This window comes from Alligator mississippiensis, chromosome 10, assembly GCF_030867095.1.
Source record: "Alligator mississippiensis isolate rAllMis1 chromosome 10, rAllMis1, whole genome shotgun sequence".
Lineage (NCBI taxonomy): Eukaryota > Metazoa > Chordata > Crocodylia > Alligatoridae > Alligator > Alligator mississippiensis.
The window spans coordinates 19,689,435-19,704,636 of NC_081833.1; the positions used below are offsets into that span (position 1 = coordinate 19,689,435).

The 15,202-nt window shown below is 46.2% G+C and overlaps 1 protein-coding gene across 2 annotated transcripts in view; it reads right to left on the reverse strand.

The window, feature by feature from the left end:
* The window catches only part of BCR (BCR activator of RhoGEF and GTPase), a 135,497-nt gene that overhangs the window by 74,803 nt on the left and 45,492 nt on the right, over positions 1 to 15,202 (reverse strand). The gene's annotated exons all lie outside the window — the stretch shown is intronic.

Below are 15,202 nucleotides of genomic sequence, written 5' to 3' on the forward strand. Positions count from 1 at the left end.
CCCTAATTCCTTAGTTTTGAAATTAACCCTTCAATCGTAAGGAGAATCAGTTCAACTAACACTCACTTCCATCCAAAGCAAGTGAACCCCTGCAGAAAAGGCTGGGGGGCAGGACTCCGATTTGTATCCTGCACTGTGCGAGGACAGAGGAACCTGTTGTATGTATTGTGTTAAGGACACAGCTTGCTCTACCGGTCTGCCATAGCCTCTCTGATTACTCTGCATAGTGCAGAAAGAAGGACATCCAGCCACAGGCAAGGGTGAGTGAATGTTTGTCCCTTAAGAGAGATCTAAGCCATTATGTCTCTTGGGTAGTACATAGGCCTCAATTCTCTTCCCAGCATGGGCGACTGATGCCGCCTTAGCCAGGGGGGGCACATGCTCCCCCCCACTGACTGGGGGGGTCCCCCCCTCAGGCAATCTTGCTGGGGGGGGGGGGGGTGTTTCCCTTGTGGCCAATTGCGAGATAGCCGATTGCTGGAGCTGCTTCCTGAAGTGTCACGGCACTCCACTCCCCTGCCGGCGCTCCTGCCTGCCCCCTCCCTCCCCCCCCTGCCCATTGCCTAAGCAGAGAGCATAGCTGGTCATGGGGTGTACGGGAGTGCTCGTGCACTCCCGTACACCCCTTACGCGTCACCACTGCTTCCCCAGACCAAGGCCTGCAATTGTTCAAAGATACCCGTGTGCAAACAAGAATGTTTAAGCATGGACCAGTGAGCATGGGACCTGAATGTGCAGCATTACAGCTTACTTTCAACCCTCTCTCTTTCCCCTACAAGTGTCGCTGCCCCCTTTCACAAGGGCATTGCAGGGGAAATGGGAAACTGCAAAAGAACAATGAAGATTTCTATAAATCAGCTTAGTCTTGATCCCCTGTGAAGTAACTAACTCTCCTTTCTAGCTTTAGAGGACAGAAGAGGACATAGAAGACAGAGCCTCTTGTTGTTGGGGCCTGGGGAGCTTTTTATGAAAGCTGTGCATTAAATTCAGGCTGAAATATAAGAAGGAACAAATCTGCCTCTCCTTCACAAATATTGAGGTCCTGCTAAGGAAGTGAAGCTCAGCAGCAGCCAGACACACCAGCAATTCTGCCAGACAACTGTCAAGCCCAGGGTCGAAGAGTAACATTTTATAACACACTTCCCTTCCTCACAGCCATCTCAATGACTTACTCCCACAAAGGACATGAACTTTGTGAGAAAGGAGTAAAAGTTTAGATCTAAAGCCAATGCAAGACGGGGAGCTGGTCAAGGTATTTATAAAAACAATACCCTTAGCACCCAACAGTACATTTGCTGGAGAAATTATATGTACTAGAAATGACTAGCTCTGAGGCCTGAGCCTAGCAAGCCCATGCAGGCCTGTGACAACGTTATTTTAATAAGACTATAGGGGCCCTATGCTACTTAATCCCTTGAGGTGTTACCTTCTGTTTCCTGACAGCCTTGACACTGCACAAGAACCACAGGAACAAAAAGTAAAGCCCAAGTCGTGTACGTGGGAAGGGCCTTTGCCTGGTAGCCTTCCAGATTCCCCAGTGGTCCCAAAGATGACCCAATGGTACTGTTTTATCTAATGATTGCTTAGCAAGAGTTTAAATAAGATTGTTTGATGAAGTCTGTGATAGTTGCTGCCTACAGTACGAACTCTCTCCCAATTTGCTGGCAGCCAACCACAACCCATTATGGACTTCTTGACAGGCCTTTAGCTAATGACAGGACCCAGAGAAGGCAGTACAAGCTCCCACGTGGTAGCAATAACTAGGCAGAAGGAAAGTTGCAAAATCTTTACTCAGCCACAGGGAATTTCTTGTGAGCATGTGACTCCAGAAAGAACCAGTGAGAAAGGAGGGATGCTGGCTTCTGTTAGCCCATCCACCACTTCCCTATTGCCAGCATAGATTTTTAATATCCTGGTGAGAGAGGCAACCGCTACGCTCCTCCAGGGAAGTCACCTGATTTGGACATTTTTCTAGACTAACAAGCTGGCAAGGTAAGTTATTTGCAGTTGAAGGCTGGTATTATCCACACTGGAAGATCAGGGTTCTTATCCATCTTCCCACCTTGGAAGAGACAAGAACGCTCTCCCCCCTCTCAAAAGTTTCTTCAGGCCACTCCCCAACAGACCAGCTTCTCTCCAATACACAGATAAAAGTGAGTTTGTGCTGCTGTACAGAGATGATGGCAGGATTTTTTTCTCCCGTTCCCACACTTGCTAATTTTCAGTCTGCTCCATCTCTGCTCATGTAGGAGTAGATGCTTATGATGTTTGGTATAACTCTCTGCTAGTTTATTTTACACTAAGGTCCCTTTATTTTTTCTTTCTCCCCCCCTGCTAGGGAACCATTTCCATGCTCTGACCTCCAAGACTCACTTTAAATCCTCTTGCAAGGAAAGGCAAGCCACAGAACAGGGACTCGCAAGCAACTACAATTGTATCACAGGCTTCCATGTGACCTTAAAAGCCCACTCAGTCTCTGTCTCTCAGTTTGCCCAGCTGTAACATTAAGAGAATATGTTCCTCTCTTCCTCCCTTTAGTGTTTACCGAGTGCTCTAGGATCTGCATATTGGAAGAATAAAATATTATTACTGTATCCACATGGGGCCCTTATAGCTTTAAAAGGTTTTGTAGCAGCTTTTCCACCTTGCCTTTCTACTGCTCATGCCAGGCACAGCATCCAAACCTAACTATGTTGATTTTAACTACTCTCAGAGTAGAAGCAACTTTCTGCTTTTATTTCCCAACATTCAATTCCTCCTGATGCTGAGAATCAGCGCAGACTTTCACGGTCTCCAATTGTTGCTGGGGAAACAAGGATATTCAGATTCTCAGAACTGAGTCTGGCACAACATGGCATAGGCTGGCTGTTCAGCTCCAAGACCTTCTCTGAAGTGGCTGTTGAACCCCACCAAGATTCAACCCATTGTGCTTTTCCATTTAGAGGTTGGAAATGCTCATCTTGTTCCACTAGCTGGGAGACAGAAGGTGAATGGAGGATCTACCAGGCCCCCCCTTCTCCCCAGCACATCCTGACCTGGCTGCCTAGGAACAGCCAGCCCTAGCCCTTCTCAGTCTTCCCAACACCTATTCAGACCACCAGCAGATCCTCTGCTCTTCTAGAGGTAGCTTACAAGAAACCCCAGTCTGCTCAGAAGAGCAGCAGCAGCTGCCAGGGAACACACAGATGGACCTTCCCAGCACCCAAAAAGCAGCCACTGTCACCTCATTCAGGGAATCTCTTAGGACCTTTCACCACTCCTGAACCAGGGCTCCAGGGGAGAGAAGTCCCTTCACCCACCTCCTTCCAGTGACAGGTCTCGTGAGCTACTGGCAGAAAAGGCGGAGGAGAGGGGTTTACAAAATCCTGAATTCTGTTCAACTGACTTCATGTTGCCCAAAACCTTTTGTGTTCTGGTGCCCCATCATGAACTGGCCCCAATGATGCTCACCTCACTTTGCACACTTTCCATCTGCATCCTCCAAGTAAATGCTTTCATCTTCCTGAGCTCTCCCTCTGTTGCTCCCTTCTCTTACGTGGTCCTAATCTCAGCCCCCTACTCCTTTCTTCTAGCTTCCCTGTCCTTCCCATCTTTGTTTCCCTTGCTCTCCCCACTTCCTTCCCTCATCCCTTGTTTCTCAATTCCATCTATACATGCAAGTAGACCTGGAATGAGACCTTCACAGCACAAACCTCATCAAGATAGATAAGGCACAACCTTATTGTTACCCATTTCTTCCCCCACCCACACTATTTCTGTCATGTTACACTCATTTGTTCCTCTCGCCTATAATTAGGCTGTAAGCTCTTTAAGACCTTGTCTTGCTAGAGGGGGAAAAATGAAAGTAACAAATGGGTCTTTAAAAGGCAGCTTCATCCTGTCTGGTCCACAAAGGCATGGCAAATCTTCATCAAACATGCATGGTTATATGTTGGGTGGCACTATGGGTATGTCAATCCTGTAACAGGGAAGTGTCACTGCTGCAGGTGTCACCCTACCTATGCTTTGATCCAGCTTGCTCAAGTGTTGAAAGTAATCATCTTATGCTGGCCTTGACTCCAGCATGCATTTGCCACCCAGAAATGTCTAAACTCAGGTCACGATTGCTTCTTTATTACGAGTACCTGAGCTAGGTTATGGCAGCGCAGTTATGCCTGCCTGTGCCGAAACACACCTCCTAGGACCTAGGTGGAAGGTAGGGGCAGAATTAAGGTGTTTTGGGTACCCTGACTGTACAAATTAACTTGCTTGGATTCCTTTTAAGTTTAGCCTTAATGCTTGTTATTAGGATAATTACAACATTCCAGGAATAATTTTTACCTTACAGTTATTAGCCTGTATTCTCAACATTAACTACATCATCATGCTTCAGATGTTTTGTTCAGCAATAAATAATAATATGGCATCATCTTATTTTCCTTATCAGGAAAGCTGCTTGCAGGCTGGCGTGGGATTCAAACATAGCACACAGCTTAGCATAATAGAGGGGTGTGGATGGCTCACCTCACGTTCTGGTAACATAGCTGTGCAAGATGTTAGGAAGATTCACAAAGGACTTTAAGAAATAAAACTGTATGGAAAATGAAGCATTGTGTATTTCCCTTCTCAGTCTCCTTCCCCCAAAATATCTATCGGTGGAGAAGACTGTTGGTATTTGGTGCTCCCTTCCCCCAAGCTCAGATCCCCAAACAATAATTACACTGCCAGCCTCTCTCTCCCTAGAGCCAAGATCAAATATCAGAAGGAAAAAGACACACGCATTGACCATGTCAAATCTCAGTGGCTTTATTCTGCTCAGCTGGGTCAAGAGAAAGCTCTGCTATGACGCTAAACAGATTCGGAGGAAATTCTGTTCCTCAAGCTCTGTATCTCTTCCCTGCATGCAGCACATGTATTAGCATGTAAAGGAGATGTTTAGCGAAACCTAAAGCTTCCATTCAGATACAAAAAACAAGTTCATTTAGCAGCATAAATCCTATTAGTTTGCAAATCCATTCTTTGCTACCAGATGAGCGTGAAAGCAGAGGTTGAGGCAAGAAGCATCAGCTCTTAGCTTGCCCATCACCTCAAACACTTTACACCCCCAGTGATGCACAAACAGAGGAACCTCACACTGCTTTCATTCCACCTGGGAGGCTTCCTAGGAGACCACCTCTGTTATACATGTTAAGAACAAAGCTTCCATGAGAGAGACCCCCGGGGAAGCACCACACTCTCTCGCTCTGCTGTGCTCTGGGGAGCCAGCAGCTACTAGGATAAGCCAGAAGAGAAGGGTGTTTTGCTAGTCTTGCTCAGCTGGGGGGAGCAAGATCACAGCTGGAGCACACTATGCTACCTCTGCAACCTTACACAGGCGCAGTGCATGCACACAAAGGAGGCTGAGTTAAGCAAACAGCTTCACACAATGGAGTCAGGAAGCCTTTCCTCATCCCCAGGCATGCACAAGATGAGCTCTGAGGATGCACTCTGGCAGCATCAAGAGAAATACAGTGGCTCCAGCTTAAAAACAGGACTGACTGAGAAGAGTTTAGTTCTAATTTACATTCACTGAATTCCTCAAAAAATATAATTATTTAATTTGGGTCAGTGTCCGACACCCACCATTGTGGTATCCGAGCATCACCTTGCAGCACATTGCAGGGCAAAACTGGAATCAGTCACCTGTAGATTTTGCCAGTCTTCTTGCTCCCCCCTACTCTGTAAGGAAGGAAGCTGCACTCATATTATAAGTAAATAAAATGTAGGTGGCAGAAGTACACCTTGGTCTGGTGGGTCTGAGGTTTCTGGAGGTTCCCCAAAGTTGTCAGAGCCCATGCCATCATTTTTTACCCCAATAAAGCTCAGTCTTCAGCATAGATGAGCTTTACTCTCGCCTCAGAAGCAGAGACCTTGACCGCAGTCCTCATTTCGGAGCTTTAATTTATAGCTTTTTGCTCTACCAGGCCCAGCTCATTAAGCACCCTGAAGAGAAGAACAGAGACCTTTTATCTCCCATCTATTCTTCGGGGAGCCAGAGCAGAGGACAGGCTTGATGCGTTAGCGTGTGTTGCTGAGGAGACGCACTGCTGCGTTCTGTACTGATCGACTTTTCCTGGGGGCGGAAGGCTTTGCACCCAGGGAGACCACAGCGCTGTAATCCAGTCAGGAGCCGATGAAGGCATACACTATTGGGACCAGATCAATCGTCATGTTACAAGACAAGATGCCCTAGATGTTCCTAGGTTTCCCTGGATGGTAGAAAGAATTGCTCATCACTGCTACCAAGTGAGAGACTTCAGCAACAGTGAGAAATCCAGGGGTGCTCCTGAACTGCAGGATAAACTGCCCTATTGGTGATATGTAGCTTCATAGATTCATAGGCAGAGGAGACTGCATTGTGCCTGCACACTCCTCAAAGATACCAACCAATGTGACCCCACTTTGCTCAGTCCAGCTCCAAGCAGTCATTTTTCATACCTGGGCTGATTCTGGCCAGAAGTCAAGTTCAATCTGCAACATTAGTTAAGTCATGCAGTGTAATCTAAATAAAGCCATGTTTCCTGTCTGGTGCGGGTGTCAAAGCCTGGTTGGATGTAGACAATGCAATGGTCCAGAGAGAGTACTGAACCTTGTGAAGCTCTGCAATGGTGCAGTGGCATGTAGGGCTGTGCAAAATTTTGCTGCCTGTTTCGTTTCAACACTGTTTTGACTAATTTCAAGGTCGAAACAGCAAAATTGAAGCGAAACAAAGGGCGTCAAAATAGTCTCAAAACAAAATGAGACTAGTCTAAACATTTTGGAAGTTGAAATGTTTCGACCGTAACGCTGGGCTGACTTCCCATCCCCAGCACAAGATCCGGCAGGGGATGGGGAGTCAGCCCACCCCTCACACTAGATTGCACCAGGCATGATCTAGTGTGGGGGATGGAGAGTCAGCCCAGTTGGGCTGACTTCCCGCCCCCAGCTGGGTTTGGAAACTCAGCCCAGCTGAGCTAAGTTCCTTTCCCCAGCCCCATGGTCGGGTGAAACGTCGAAACAGTGTTAATACAGCCTCACTGTCTCGACAAAGCGAAACAGCGAGGTTGTTTTGACTCAAAGTGAAATTTGATACAAAACACTGTTCCGTCCAGACCTCGAAACTGAAGCCGGAACGGAACAGTGCTGTTTCACACAGCCTAAGTGGCGTGGCTCCCATCACTGCATCCCACCAGTAATCAGCTTCAGACAATTAACTGGAATGGTGTGAGTACCGCAATAGTTTCTCACCATGAACAGGACCTGGGAGCCCAGCTCTTTGCTGTGGTCACAACTAGTTTGTACCACTTCTTGAAGATCTGGAAGACACAATGTTTTTTTTTCCCAGACCAAGGAAAATCTCCACAGCTACCAACACATTTCTAAGCTACTACAATGCTCTGTTTGGAACTAACCTTGCAAAATGCCCATGGATGTTGATGGCTAGTGATGCCCATACTCTACGGGTTGTCTAGAGGCCACCCAACAAACAAGGGCTTACCATAGCATGACAGGCCCAAACAAACAGTAAGCACATACCTTTGGATTTTGATTCATTAGGGCTTTATCAGCATCACAAGCTACACAGTTGAGGCTGCTTTGAGTCTCATACCTGGTGCAGATAGTCTTGGGCAGCACAAGCAGATGAACAGATAATAGCCAGTGTACTACTCCCTGCTGTATTCTGTGGCCTTTTCATACAGAGAAAATTCCTCCCAACTTTAAACAAAGTATTGCAGCATTGACTGCTGGGGGGGGGGGTAAAAATTAATATGGGGGGAAAATGGAACAAATACTGAGACAGAGGTTATTAAAAAATATAAATTTTATCCAGCAGGTTAGCAATTTCCTGATCTGACTGGAGCTAGCCAGAAAATCTTGCCAAGCACAGAGGAAAATGCCTGTTCAAAAGAGGGCTTGTGCTAAATGAATAGACAGGTCTGTGAAAACGGAAGAGAGGTTCAACCCTGGGCAGCAGGGGGTATTTCATATTCTGTTCAACAACAGCAACATGACTGGTAAGAACATTATGTTATTTATTTCCAGACCTCCAGTCTCCATTCCCCATCGGGATGATCTCCATTACACTGACATTTTTCCTTTTTAGCTAACATGGTCAAAAAACCAAGAGGCCAATAAAGTTGTCCACTCTTTTCCTGTTTACACTGTAAATCTATGCACTTAGATCTTATTTGTTATAGAGTTAAAAAAGGAACAAGAAGAAAGTGCTGACTTACCATCTTGGCCTAGAATAAGCAGCCAATTGTTAATCTGTGTCCATGTGTCTGTGCATCTCACCAGGCAGACAGGCCTTACGCAACACCACCACCACCTATTTTGAGCACATTTTTACTTCCTTTCAACTCCAGTAATGTGAAACTGTTCTGTAACATGGCTGGAGTGACATCCAGGTTTGGTGTAGGCCAGTACAGCACACTAACATCTTTCCCAAGCTGTTATCTTGTTCTCCAGAACCTTATTTTGCATTTTAAAAAGTTGATCTCTAGTTATAGCTATGAAGTAAAAAACCTTGAAATCAAGACTCAAAACACAACCAAAGCAATGACTGTCTGAGTTTGCAGACAGCCTGAGAAAACAGCCCTGAAACGTGAACTGATTCATTCATGGAAATGGGAACTCACTCACATGGCAATCAAGAGATGCTTTAAAATGCTTACACTTTTAGCTAGGCTGCTGCTGTTCAAATCACATAAAAAAGATAAAGAAAGAAAAAAAAAAGAAGGAATGCATCAGAAAGAACTACACAGCCAGTAACAAGGGACAGCTTATTTTCACACCACTACTGTCTGATGCATGAGAATCACCTTCCTCCCCGCGCTGGGTTGTGCTAGCCCCACCTAGGCCTGCAGAGCACTGGGGACAAAACGATCCTGACTGGTCTAGAATGAGCATTGACCCACGGTTAACTGAAGTCAGAAAAAATCCATTAAGTTCTATTAACTGACAGTGAGCCAAGACAGTTCCAAGAAGCACCCCAGGTGAGTGACAGGTAAGCAGCAGGAATCTGGGAAAGAAAGCAATGGTTCCACTTTTTCCTGGGTACATCTACAAGAAGCAGATATGTAATGACCTGTCTTAAGCAACAAGACCTGAATAAGGTACATTTGACAGAGCCGCCTAAACCAGGCAGAGAAACAGGTTGGGAATGGATTAAAGCAGGGGTTGCATTTCATCTGGAGGAAACAACACACCACAGACTGCTCCAGTGCAGTTCACAAGAAGCCCCCTTTCAAACACAGGAAGAGTCAAGACGCAACAGCCCACACAAATAATGAAAACAACTATGGTATCCTTGGGTTTCCAATCTCACATCTGCAAAGCTAAGCTGCCAGCAAGGATGCCAGCTCTAAAGCCCAGGGGCTGAAATTGGCTGAGCCCAGCCAGTCATAGGGTTGTATGGAACAAAGTTAGTGGGGGGGGGGGGAAGAGGGGGAAAGGGAGGGAAAGGGCTCATGGGTTCAGTTCTAGCCATAAGAAGCTCTCGCAACCCCTGCCAGTTAAAATGAGAGCTGTGGGTGTTCAACACAACAAGCTTACATGCTGACCTGAGCTCTGGAAGGCTAGAAGGGCTGGTGCTAGGATCCAAAGATGGATTGGCTGGGCACACAGCATGCAGCTGCAATGTCCACAGAGCTGACTCTGAGAACAGTTCAGGTCATAGGATACAGAATAAGGTAGGTCGGGGAAGGGAGCAAAGCAGAAGGAATTATCTGTGGAGACACAAGCAAGGCCCTCTCCTGGATGCAAGCCCTACATGGGCCTTCTCATTAGAGTCTGCCAAGGATTGTTTAACCACAGGAGAAAACTTCACATGGCAAGTCACAAGGGAAAAAACATGTTGAAGTATCTTAGACCTAACTGCTCAATCCCCTTTTCTTCCCCAACACCAGTAGGGATTTACTGCAGGGATTCTTTGGTACCAGGTGCATTAAAAAGGTGAGGACACCAGCATGCCAAGGTAATGCATGTGTGCAAGTAAGAGTTTATACAAACTACTGGTGGTAAATCTACACCAGTATTTGCTCAGAGAAGAGAATCTTGGCTGGAAGGAGGAAATTACTACATTTATTTGAACTCTGACCTTCCATTTTTATTTTCCATATCTTGAATCACATTCACCATCCGACAGTGTGTCATGCTCTGGAGACCTTCTTGCCCCCATCCCACCCTTGGAGTAAGATTTGGCAGTTCCAAAGTCCAGGCCAGCAGCACCCAGAGAATCCTCCTCAGGTTTCACACAGGCTCAGTGCATGCTAGAACACGACTCTGAAAGTATGGCCATTGCCATGTAGCTATTCATGCAGGATTGGCCATGCCTGTCATAGGACTTCTTGCACTTTGTGTGTCGGTTCAAGTCCCAGCATTTTTCATAGATGTTAGGGGTTGGAAGGAACTTTACAAGATCATTGGGTCCAGCCCCCCTGCACTCAGGCAGGAAAGACCACTGGGGTCAGATGACTCCAGCAAGGTGGGTGTCAAGATGCTTTCTGAAGATCACCAGGGTAGGTGACTGGACCACCTCGGGGGGGGGGGGGGGGGGGGGGGGGGAAGCCTGTTCCAAACCCTCAGCACTCAACTTGTAAAGTTTTTCTTTATGTCTAGCCTGAAGCAATCTTCAATCAGTTTGTGCCCATTATTTCTTGTCCTCCCCTGGGGGGCCTTGGTGAAGAGATGCTCCCCCAGTAGATGCACACCAGTGTTTGATTAGCTCTGCCAACTACAGCATTGTATTGGTAGCTCATGTTCATTTTGTTGTCTATCATGACACTCAGATCTCACTTAGTTGTGGTGCTGGCAAACATAGCACTGATGATCCCGTAAGGGTGTTGTGGATAATTTCTCCCCAGGTAGAGCACTTTACATTTCTCCATATTAAATGACATCAGGTTGAGAGGTCTGCCCACCTCACAAGCCTGTCCAAGTCAGCCTCTATTGCCAGCCTGTCTTTGAGCATGACCACACTCCCCCATAGTTTGGTGCTATCAATGAACTTAACCAGTTCGCTTTTAATACCCAAATCCAAATAGTTGATGAACATGTTGAAAAGCACTGGTCCAAATACTGATTCATGAGGGACCTCACTGGTCACCTTCCACTATGACGACTCAGTTCCATCAAATCAATACCCGCTGGATACTATCATGGAACCAGTTACCTGTCCACTGGACCGTAAAGTAATCAAGGCTGCATTTTCCCAATTTTACCATGTGGACATTGTGGGAGACCAGGTCAAAGGCTTTTTTTGAAGTCCAAGTATATGACATCAAACTCATTTCCCTCATCCAGGTGGCAAGTTACCTGACCTAAGCCACGTTGGCTATCCTTCAGAATACTGCCTTCCGTTAGCCTGTCAGTAATAGATGCTTTGATAGTTTTCTCCAGGATTTTACCAAGGATGGAGGTGAAACCAATTGGCCTGTAGTTCCTTGGGTCTTCCTTTCTCCCTTTCTTAATGATAGGCACCACACTGGCCTTCTTCCAGTCTTCCAGGACTTCTCCTGAGCACCAGGAGTCTTCAAATAACTTTTAAGAGCACTAAGTAAGCTGGGATGCAGGGCAACCCCCAACAGAGTTCAAAGCTCTTTTCTAATATTGATTAGCCACCAACCTTCTGTGCAATAGTGCATTTATTAATCAGGCTTTTATTTATTTATTTTACAGGCAGGTAAACTGGACCAGAGAGGATGAACAATTAATCCAAAAACCATACCGAGGCAGGGGGCAGAGCTGAAAATGGAACCAGGAGTCCTGGCTGCCCCTCCCTGCTCCACTACTAAATACCACCAACTTTCAGACTCTGAACACAACACCATCAAGCAAACCTCTCTCGTGTTTAAGTATTTTCTTCCTGCTCTCTGGCATCCCACTGCCCCTTCCCGCTGGAGACAGACACCCCACAGATGAAGCACTGAAATTCCAGGAGGCTTGATGATGATCACCACGGTTTGACATCAGCACTTTAAACCTGTTTCTAATTGCAAGCCTGAAGAAATCAATTCTTTACCACAGTAATGACCTATTTAACAGACAGGGGCTGTGACCCCCTGTGGGCAACATTTCTACAAGACACAAATGTGTTTAAAAAAAGAAAACAAATGGGTGCAGATTGGGCAGCTCCCACAAGACTCCCAGCGTATGAGGCACCCATCAGTGCTGCTACATGAATGGCTCTCAACCCCCATGGGCAGTTTACATGGCCACACCTGGACACCACTTCCTATTGTGTCAGTCACCAATCCCAGCTCACCCTTCCACTGCCTCTGGTACCCGGCAAGGCTGGTCGGGGGACCCTGCCCATACCCCACCCAGTGACCAGGCCAGAGCTGCATGTGGCAAGTGCAGGAAGATCACTGCCACTGGTGACACCGCGGCTGCCTCCTGGTTCCTCAGCTCTGGATAGCATTCACTCTCTCACTTGCAAGCAGAAGTAACCCCAAGTTCAAGAGCAGCTAAGAGGAGCCCACAGAGCTATAAAAAAGATAAAACCTGGAACCTGGGGAACATGATGGGTCTAACCATCTTGCCAGCGACCACGGTAGAACCTGGCTGGATTTCTAGCACAAGGCCATGGGGTGACCGAATGCATTCACTTTGGAGGGCGACTCTTCAGGTAAATATATGTGACCACAGCACCAAGACTACACAGCTTGAGACGGCAAAAGGGACTGAACTGATCCCAGTGCTTTGGGCTGAAGTTTGCAAAGAGGGAAAATATCATGGAAAGATGGCACCCAAGTACTGTACTGTAAAGGAAGTGGGATGGAAAGAAATGATTAGTTCAGAACCACATAACTGCCAAACAGTGCTAAATGTAGTGCATACAACTAATCCTTTTTCCAATAATGTGCGACACCTAGTATCATCCACACGTTCCTTTGCTTGCTGGCTTGCGGACAGGTCCAAAGTCCAGCCTTGTACATTTTCCTTTGTAGACGATCTAATTTACTCACTTTACTCGCCCCGCCTTTCACATGGCATTTGGATGAAGTGAAATATATTTTGCTAGGACGCAGAAAGCTCTGCCTACTGGAAGAAAAGCAAAACACACACCACTGCGGAGAAAAAAAAAAAATAAAGGGACACTTGTGCTATATTTAGATCTGCTTTACTAGGACTTTTACAGAAACTTGGAAGACGCGTTTTGTTGATGCTTCGTCCAGTCTTTAAAGCTATTTGACACAGCCCCGAAATAGAAGTTCTGAGGCTTTAGACTGAGCTGCACAGAGCTGACTCTGTTCAACAGCACAGCACAGCACTCATTCTCCATACAACGTCTGCTCACAGCTACGTTTCCTGGCATTAAAAGCTGCACTTTCACTTGCAGCAGCCTTTCTAACATGACCTAACAGGGGCTCATGCATTCTGACAGGTCTGTAACAAGTGGAAGATGGAAGGAACAGACAGGTCTCCTATAGTTTAGTAGTAGCAGCAGAAGAAAAAAAAATAATGCACTTTGTGGCTTCAATCTGGGATTGGTCACTCAGGATGCTAGACACTGTAGGAAGATGCACCAAATGAAGAGATGGTCTCTGCCCCACAGGTGTGTTTTTTTCCTTCTTAGTGAGGTCAACAAAGGCTACTTCCAAAGCCCCAGAAATGTGCACAGTCTGTGACAACTTATTTGTCTTACGATTCATGTCAAAGACCTATCCAGTACTCTGGACACATGATCAGCTATAAAAACATACAACAACATTAAAACCCATGCCCAAAATATTAATTCCCAGCCCCAATAAAAAGTTTGGAAAAAAACAGACTTGGTTTCAATCACCTCCCCGTGGAATTACTTTTATTTTGCAGAGCCTAATTTAAGACCAAAGGAAGACAAGTACAATTTTCAAGAGCACCTAGTAATCTGGGAGTCTAAGGGACTTGTGAAAGTGAGACGTGGGTACCTGCAGTGCTTTTTAAATTTTTTACTAAGTTCCCAGTCCTAAAGGGGTGCAGACGAAATGTCTGAATGCAGGTGCAGATTAAGTTTTGTTGAACTTACTGTCTGCATTCAGACACTTCAAAGACAACTTAAAGACAAGAAGTGGTAAGGATGGGAGGACAAATTGTGCCTACATAAAGAGAGTTTTAGAAACGAATCCACAATTGAGCAAAGGGAAGGAACCAGAGCCTGTTTTTCACTGAAGTCAAATTAAATTGATGGAGGATGCATTGAACAATGATTTTACTTTGAGCAGACTTTGCACAGAGAGAGAAAGAGAGAGAGAGCTGTCCTAAGATGAGAAAAAAAAAAAAAGTGTTGCTTTTCCCACTAAATACACTTCAAACAGAGCAACCAAGAAACAAACATTGAAGCCCCACAAGAGCCTTCAGAGATGATCCACTCATGCTAATGGATCTTAATAGTGTATTTTGTTTACAAGGCTGAAAGCAGAAAAATCACTAGCATACCTTTGCACCCAGTCACCCCAAGCAGGCAAGTTCATTCTTAACTTTTCCTAGTGCCAGATGCAGCAGTATCAAGTCCTTAGTTAAAAAGCACCCTCCGAGTCAGATGGAAAGACTACGCTCTCCCCTGAATCCCACTGTGAGATCAGTTAATGAGCCCCATCCACATGTGATCTGCATCTGATTGTTCATGAAGCTTCAGCTGAGGGAGACTAGAGACCATAGGCTCCCCCAGGGACAGGACATCAGCTGCTAGGTTACCTTTAGAGACCAGTTTCAGGTAAAAATAGATGTCAGGCTTATCGTGGGCCTGACTGTCCTGGAAAAAAAAAAAAAGGGTTCTCAGATACTTCACAAGCACTTAATGTGGGGCAATGGGCTGGTACATCTGTAGGACCCCAGAATAAAAGGCTTTGTGCCAGGATAAATCTAATGTCTTTATTAGCTTGTTATAATGGCACAGAAACTAGTTCATATCTAAAGGTCTGTAATAGGGAACCAGGTTACTTTGAAGGAGAAGGAAGCAACAGAGTTCACCAGATTGGGGGGGGGGGGGGGGGGGGGGGGGGGGGAGCTGGGAGCCGGAAACAGGCATCCAGAGAGCAAGAGGCTGTGAGCCCCTAGTGCAGAGCAGCAGGTATAACCTGCTGCCCCCCCCCCCACCCCAAATGAGGAGATGTCATGGCCAGCGATGAGACTCAGTCCTGTTACAAGGTCCCAGTCCTTCATGGTCTTGCTTGCGCAGTATCCTCCACTACTGCTCCACCAATTTGACATAGAGAAACTA